At 41.4% G+C, this 7,767-nt stretch overlaps 1 pseudogene; it reads right to left on the bottom strand.

The window, feature by feature from the left end:
- Window positions 1-6,920: 6,920 nt before the first annotated feature.
- LOC108520000 (60S ribosomal protein L7a-like) overlaps window positions 6,921-7,767 on the bottom strand; it is a 2,671-nt pseudogene continuing 1,824 nt past the window's right edge.

Raw genomic sequence — 7,767 nt, forward strand, 5'->3', positions numbered from 1 at the left:
CATAATCTGTTATATAAATGTACTTGTAATTATACAAAATGACATATTAATAAAGTTACTCATTGCAACATCATTTGTAAGACAAAAATGGAAATAGTTTTAACAGGAACTAGTTAAACAAATTACAGTTCATCCATGCAGTGAAACAGTATGTAGGTATAATAAAAAGAATGAGGCACCCTTTATAAACTAATATGGAACAATCTGCAGAAATAAAATTAAGTAAAAAAAGGAAAGATGCAAAAACAGTAAGATGAAAATCTACCACTTACGCAGAAAGGGTAAGAAGAGAAATAGTTGTTTGCTTGTTTATGCGTAAGGTATCTCTGGAAGTTTGCAATTTGTCGCTGTATATCCTCTGACGTTTCCTTTGACACTTTGTGAAAATTTTCAAAGCATATTTTTAACTGTTAGATATACATACAGCATGAGGCATAAAACACACAGTCACAATTTTTCTTACTAAAAGCATATTCCCGGTTTTACTTAGTAATAAAGTAACACCCATATAATGGCCAGCCAGGTCAAGAAATACAACCTTGCTGGAAAAATCTACAATGATTCAAAACCTCCACCCTCTTTCTGGAAACTAACACATTTTAACTCCATTTAATTCCTCCTGACTTAGAAGTTATTGTTGTCTGGTATTTTAATTCTAGCTTCCCTGCAACCCCTCCCTTATTTTATTTATTTATTTATTTATTTATTTATTTATTTATTTGAGACAGGATCTCACTCTGTCACCCAGTCTGGAGTGAACTGCTCACTGCAACTTCAACCTCCCAGGCTCAGGTGATCCTCTCACCTTAGCCTCCCGAGTAGCTGGGAATGCAGGTGTACGCCACCACACCCTGCTAATTTTTGTAGAGACAGGGTTTTGCCATGCTGTCCAGGCTGTTGTCAAACTACTTGAGCTCAAGGGATCCTCCTGCCTCAGCCTCCCATAGTATTGGGATTACAGGCATGAGCCACCCTGCCTGGCCAGCTTCCCCCTTTTTAAACCCTACACTTTATAGTCAGGATTTGCTTACATTTGCTTACTTACGTACATCTATCTTTGTTCCTCATTCATTCTTCATTTCAGATCTCATGTAACGAGTGTATTATAATTTTGAAATGAATTAGTAAATAGTTACAAATTGATTAATGTGTATTAATAATGCATATTTATTTTATTTTATGTTTTTGAGATGGAGTCTCGCTCTGTTGCCCAGGCTGGAGTGCAGTGGCACAATCTCAGCTCACTGCAAGCTCTGCCTCCCGGATTCATGTCATTCTCCTACCTCAGCCTCTCGATTAGCTGGGACTACAGACGCCCACCACCGCGCTGGGCTATTTTTTTGTGTTTTTAGTAGAGACGGGGTTTCACCATAGTCTTGATCTCCTGACCTTGTGATCTGCCCGCCTCGGCCTCCCAGAGTGTTGGGATTACAGGCGTGAGTCACCGCGCCTGGTCAATAACACACATTAATAAAACATTAATTAATTAGTATTAATGTTTTAAAAATTCTCACTTTTTAATTTCTGATATGATCAGTCTCAAGAGATATAACCCACCTAAACAAACGCTCTTTGGAGCCATCAATAATTTTTATTTTTATTTTATTTTTTAGTTTTGAGACAGAGTCTTGCTCTGTCAACCAGACTGGAGTGGAATGGTGCAATCTCGGCTCACTGCAACTTCTGCCTCCTGGGTTCAAGCGATTCTCCTACCTCAGCCTTCTGAGTATCTGGGATTACAGGTGCTCACCACCATCCCCGGCTAATTTTTGTATTTTTAGTAGAGACAAAGTTTCACCACGTTGGCGAGGCTGGTCTCGAATTCTTGACGTCAGGTGATCTGCCTACCTCAGCCTCCCAAAGTGCTGGGATTACAGGCGTGAGCCACCGCACCTGGTCTGTTTTTATTTATTTATTTTTTTGAGGCAGTCTCCCTCTGCCACCCAGCTGGAGTGCAATAGTGCAATCTTGGCTCACTGAAACCTCCAGCTCCGGGGTTCAAGCAATTCTCCTGCCTCAGCCTCCTGAGTAGCTGAGATCAGAGGTGTGTGCCATCATGCCAGCTAATTTTTGTATGTGTATCAGAGACTGAATTTTGCCATGTTGGCCAGGTGGGTCTTGAACTCCTGGCCTCAAGTGATCCTCCCACCTCGGCCTCCCAAAATGCTGGGATTATAGGCATTAGCCGCCACTCTAGGCCCTCAATAATTGTTAAACTATATAAAAGTTTCCTGAGACCAAAATGTTTGAGAATCCTTGACCTAGTGAAATTTTACTATTTTACAAGCTGGAAGTGATTGTTTTCAGAAGACAACAGGTTGGGTGGGCTTGGGGTGGGGAAGGCCAGGTCATCTGAATCTACTGAAAACAAGGATGAAAATGTGAGTAAATGATGAAAGTGTGCTTATTTAATCTCATAAATTTGGTTATAAATGCATTTCTGTACTAACTTTTGAAAGGGAGAAAAATGAATTATGAGTTGATTAGGCACAAGGGTCATAATTTTTTCTGACAATGTTACATTGCAGCTCATTCCTGTCATCCCAGCACTTTGGGAGGCCGAAGTGGGCGGATCACTTGGGCTCAGGAGTTCTAGACCAGCCTGGGCAACGAAGCGAGATTTCCATCTCTACAAAAAGTTTAAAAATTAGCTGGGTGTGGTGGTGAGCGCCTATAGTAGTAGCTACTCAGGAGGCTGACATAGGAAGATTGCTTGTGCCCAAGAGTTTGAAGCTGCAGTGAGCTATGTTCACACCATTGCATTCCAGCCTGGGTGACAGCAAGACCTTGTTTAAAATATTTTTATATATATATGTGTGTGTGTGTGTGTACATATATATATGTATATGTGTATGTATATTTATCTTAAGTGGAGCCTTCTGATTCTAAGTGAAGTAGTGAAAGTCCATGATTAATTTTGGAAGTACATGTTACAATTGTGAAATACGGCCAGGCACGGTGGCTCACACCTGTAATCCTAACACTTTGGGAGGCTGAGGTGGGCGAATCACCTGAGACCGGGAGTTTGAGACCAGCCTGACCAACATGGAGAAACCCCATCTCTACTAAAAATACAAAAAATTGCCAGGCGTGGTGGTGCATACCTGTAATCCCAGCCACTAGGGAGGCTGAGGCAGGAGAATTGTTTGAACCCAGGAGGTAGAGGTTGTGGTGAGCTGAGATAATGCCATTGCGCTCCAGCCTGGGCAACAAGAGTGAAACTCCGTCTCAAAAAAAATCATGAAAAACAGTATGCTACATACATACACAAAAGAGTACTATAGTTTGTAAAACTAGGTGGAGCTGAACACTTAAGACTTATGCACTTTACTGTAAATTTTACCTCAATTAAAAGTTACATAGTAAAATAAAAATAAAGAGCATGTATATGTGTAGCTTAAAGAATAATCAAATGAACATGAGTACCCATCACCCGACCAAGACACAGACAATAACGTGGCCCACAGCTCCCATTGAAATCTCCATTCCATTGCGATTTTCTTTCTCTCCCCGAGAGGCAACCACTGTCTGAATTTTGAGTTAACCATTCCCTTGTTTTTCTTTATAGTTTTGAAATCCAGGTGCACATCCCTAACTAAAACATCGTTTCATTTCACCTATTTTGACTATTATGTAAAATAAATCACATTGTTTATATTCTTCAGTGACTTGCTTCTTTTGCTCACCTTAGAGCATTGATTCATCTTTGAGACTGATTCATGTTGTTGAGTGTGGCTGTGACACTTTCATTTTCACTGCTGTAAAATATTCCACTCTGTGAATTTCCTACAACTTAATTATAACTTTGTCCAACTCTTGATAGGCAATTTGGTGGTTTCAAGGCCATACTCTTACACTCAAGGCTATTTGAACTTCATTACTTATGTCTTTAGGTACACATATGCAAGACTATCCCTGGTGTATATTCCTAGAAGAGGAATTGCTGGATCTTGGGTAGGCTTGTATTCAACTTTACTAAGTTGTGCCAAACTGGCTTCTAAAGTCTTTGCCCTCAGTTACACCCCTACCAGAAGAAGAGTTCCCATCGATGCTTACTCTCTCCCAATTCTAATTTTTGCCAATCTGGTATATGAAGTATATTGTCTCATCATGACTTTTTGTTTTTCTGAGTAATAAATAAAGTATATTTTAAAATATATTTTGGGGCTATTTGTACTTCCTTTTCCTTGAAATCCCTGTTCATTTCTCCTGCCCATTTTTCCCCTTTTGGTAATTTGTCTTCATTCATTTATTCAGCATCAATTTTTTCTAAGCTCCTACAAGTGCCAGGCTCTCTTTCTTGTGCTTGGGATATACATAATTGAACAAAACAATATGTTAGATATGATAAAGTCTAATTCTAAAAAAAACACACCAGAGCAAACTAGGGCTACCAGGAGCATGTGCATAGGAGTGCAATTTAAAATACGGTACTAGGAACGGGCCTCATGATAAGGGGACATTTAGGTAAAGACTGGAAGCAGATGAGGAATTCACCAGGCAGACATTTTGGGGGAAGAACATTCCAAGCAAAGGGAACAGCCAGTGCAAAGACTCTGAGGCAGGAATTGCCAGGCTTGTTGGAATAACAGTAAGGAAGTCAGAGAGGCTGGAGTGCAGTGGCCAGGAGGAGTGTCAGGTTTTCACAATATATTCTGGTGCTAATGCTTTGTGGGCTATATGTATTGCAAATATCTTCTACTTTGTGGCCTGACTTGTCTTTTCACTCTTTGTGTGGTATTTTGGGGAGTATGGATTTAACTCCTGGGCTTAAGTGTAGATTTTTAATTTTAATGTAGTCCAGCTGTTCCTTTAAGGGTTGTGCTTTTTGGAGTCATGTTTCAGTACTCTTTTCTTACCGTAAGGTCATAAAATATTTGTCTATGTTGTCTTTTAAGTGTTACATAGTTTTGCTTTTCACAGGTGGGTCTTTAATTAACCTTGATTTGATTTTGTGAATGATGTTCTCTCTCTCTTTTTAATCTTATGGAGAACCACTTACAGAAAAGTTCACCCTTTCCCCACTGAACTTCAAAAATACCTCTGGGCCAAGTGTGGTGGTTCATGCCTGTAATTCCGGAACTTTGGGAGGCTAAGGTGGGAGGATCCTTTGAGGCCAGGAGTTCAAGACCAGCCTGGGCAACGTGGCAAAACCCTGTCTCTGCAAACAACAACAATAACAATAAGCAACAACAACAACAATAAAACTAGCTGGGTGTGATGGTGCGCCTGTAGTCCCAGCTCCTTGGGAGGCTGAGGCAGGAGGATCGATTGAGTCTGGGAGGTAAAGACGGTAGTGAGCTGTGGTCGTGCCATTGCACTCCAGCCTGGGTGACAGAGCAAGATCCTGTCTCAAAAAAATTTTCTTTTAATAAAAAAACCGAATCTCACCTCTCCCCAGACAAAACTAACCCTTTCATGGATTGTATATGTGTACTTCTGATTCTAGGCACTCTATTCTGTCTCATTGGTCCATTTTTCTGCCCTTGTGTCAGTATCACAGTGTTAACTACCATAGCTTTACAAGCCTTGTTAACTGATAGGAAAGAACCCCCCACCTCATTTTCCTTATTTCTTTACTTAAGAATGTCTTGGGGCTGGGTGCAGTGGCACACGCCTATAATCCCAGCACTTTGGGAGACTGAGGCAGATGGATTGCTTGAGTCCCATAGTTTGAGACCAGTCTGGGAAACATGTTGAAACCCCATCTCTACTAAAAATGCAAAAAATTGGCCAAGCATAGTGGTACGCACCTGTAGTCCCAGCTACTCGGGAGGCTGAGGTGGGAGACTCACCTGTGCCTAGGAGGTTGAGGCTGCAGTGAGCCAAGATCATGACACTGCACTCCAGCCTGTGTGACTGGACTCTAGGCACGGTGGCTCACATCAGAAATCACAATGCTTTGGGGGGCTGAGGTGGGAGAATTGCTTGAGCCTGGGAGTTCAAGACCAATCTGGCAACATAGGGAGATCCCACCTGTAAACACACACACACACACACACACACACACACACACACACACACACATATATTAGCTGGGCGTGATGGTGTGCATATGTGGTGCCAGTTACTCAGGAGACTTAGGTGGGAGGATAGCTTGAGCCCAGAAAGTCGAGTACACAGTAAACCATGATTGCACCATTGCATTCCGGTCTGGGTGACAGAGTGATACCCCGTCATCAAAAAAAAAAAAAAAAAAAAAAAAAACTTTCTTGGCTATTCTTAGATCTCTACACTTGTATGTGAAGTTTCTGTTCAGCTGTGAATATTCATTCTATTCATTCTGTAATGAATACACAAATACACTCTTAGCCCTTTGATTAAGAGTGCACTGAATCTGGAAAACATTTAGGGATATTTCAAACCATCATTTATTTATTTACATTGTTTAAGCCTCAAATATTTTTGACAGGCTTTTGAAGAGTTTACACTAGGTGGTTAGGAAATCTGGATCATGGAAAGATGTGAAAATAGCCACCAGAGAGAACAAATATGGTGATAATTAAGCATCAAATTTGCCTGGCGTTGGGGGGAAGGGGAAGCTATTCTTTTTAATTTACAGGAAGAGGCCACGCATGGTGGAGCACCTGTAGTCCTAGCTATTTATGAGGCTGAGGTGGGAAGATTGCTTGAGCCCAGTAGTTCAAGCCCAACCTGGACAACAGAGCAAGACCCCATCCCTAAAAATTGTTTTTGTAAAGAGAAAGCTAAACTAACATTGTTAGCAATACATGTTTCCTATTGCTGAAATTGCATGGGAATTTATGAAGGGCCACAGAAGGACAATAATGAATAATGAATGGTTGCATTAATTGAAAATGCAAACTCCTTTCCATATAACCACTTATTTTATTTTTTATTTTTTTGAAGGAAAATTTATATTAATTATTTTTATGTGCAGAAAACTCAGCAGTGTACATTTAACCCAGTTTGGTGGCAAGTTCTTTAACCTTTGCCTTTTTGAGCTTGGCGATGTGAGCCACAGACTTGGGACCCAGGACATTGCCTCCCTAGTGATGGCAGATCTCATCCTATCTGTCATTGTAATTAGTCCTGATAGCTTCCACCAGCTTAGCCAAAGCTCCTTTGTCTTCTGAGTTAACCTGTGTGAAGGTGGCAGTGGTGCAGGTCTTTCTGTGGGCTGACTACACTTCCCAGTCTTACCTTCACCTTGATAATGCAGTAGGGGATCCCCCTTTTGTGACACAGGGCAGGCAGGGAGACCAGTTCAATGGGATCCACGTTGTGTGCGGTCACCACCAGCTGAGCTTTCTTGTTCTCTACAAAGGTGGTGATGGTGTTAAATCCTGCTCAAAGGACAGGCTGTCTCTTAGTTGGGATGTCCCCTTTGCTGGCAGCTTTCTTCTTGGCCTGGGACAAAAGCCTCTGCTTCTTCTCTTGCTTTGTCTCTGGTCTGTACTTGTGCGCCAGCTTAAGCACCGAGTAGCTGTTTGGTGGTCCAGGGCCTGGGTGAACTGGTTAATTGCAGGAGGCACCTTCAGCCTACAGCCACTTATTTTAAAGATCTCACCCACAAAGCTGAGGGCAGAGACACCCAGTCAGGGGCAGGGGGTAAAGAGAGTGCTGTGAGGCTAATATGAGACCATTTCAAGATGTCTGCTACGCTGGAGTTCAAGATACTGGGGATAGTTTGGGGTATTCTGGACAGATAGGCATTTGGTGATGGAACTTAGCTTGGCTACTTTCTAACTTCAGGAATAGGGAAAGTGACAAACTTTTTTTTTTTTTTTTTTTTTTTTTTTTTTT

Source organism: Rhinopithecus bieti, unplaced genomic scaffold, assembly GCF_001698545.2.
Source record: "Rhinopithecus bieti isolate Rb0 unplaced genomic scaffold, ASM169854v2 scaffold_49762, whole genome shotgun sequence".
NCBI classification, from domain to species: Eukaryota; Metazoa; Chordata; class Mammalia; order Primates; family Cercopithecidae; genus Rhinopithecus; species Rhinopithecus bieti.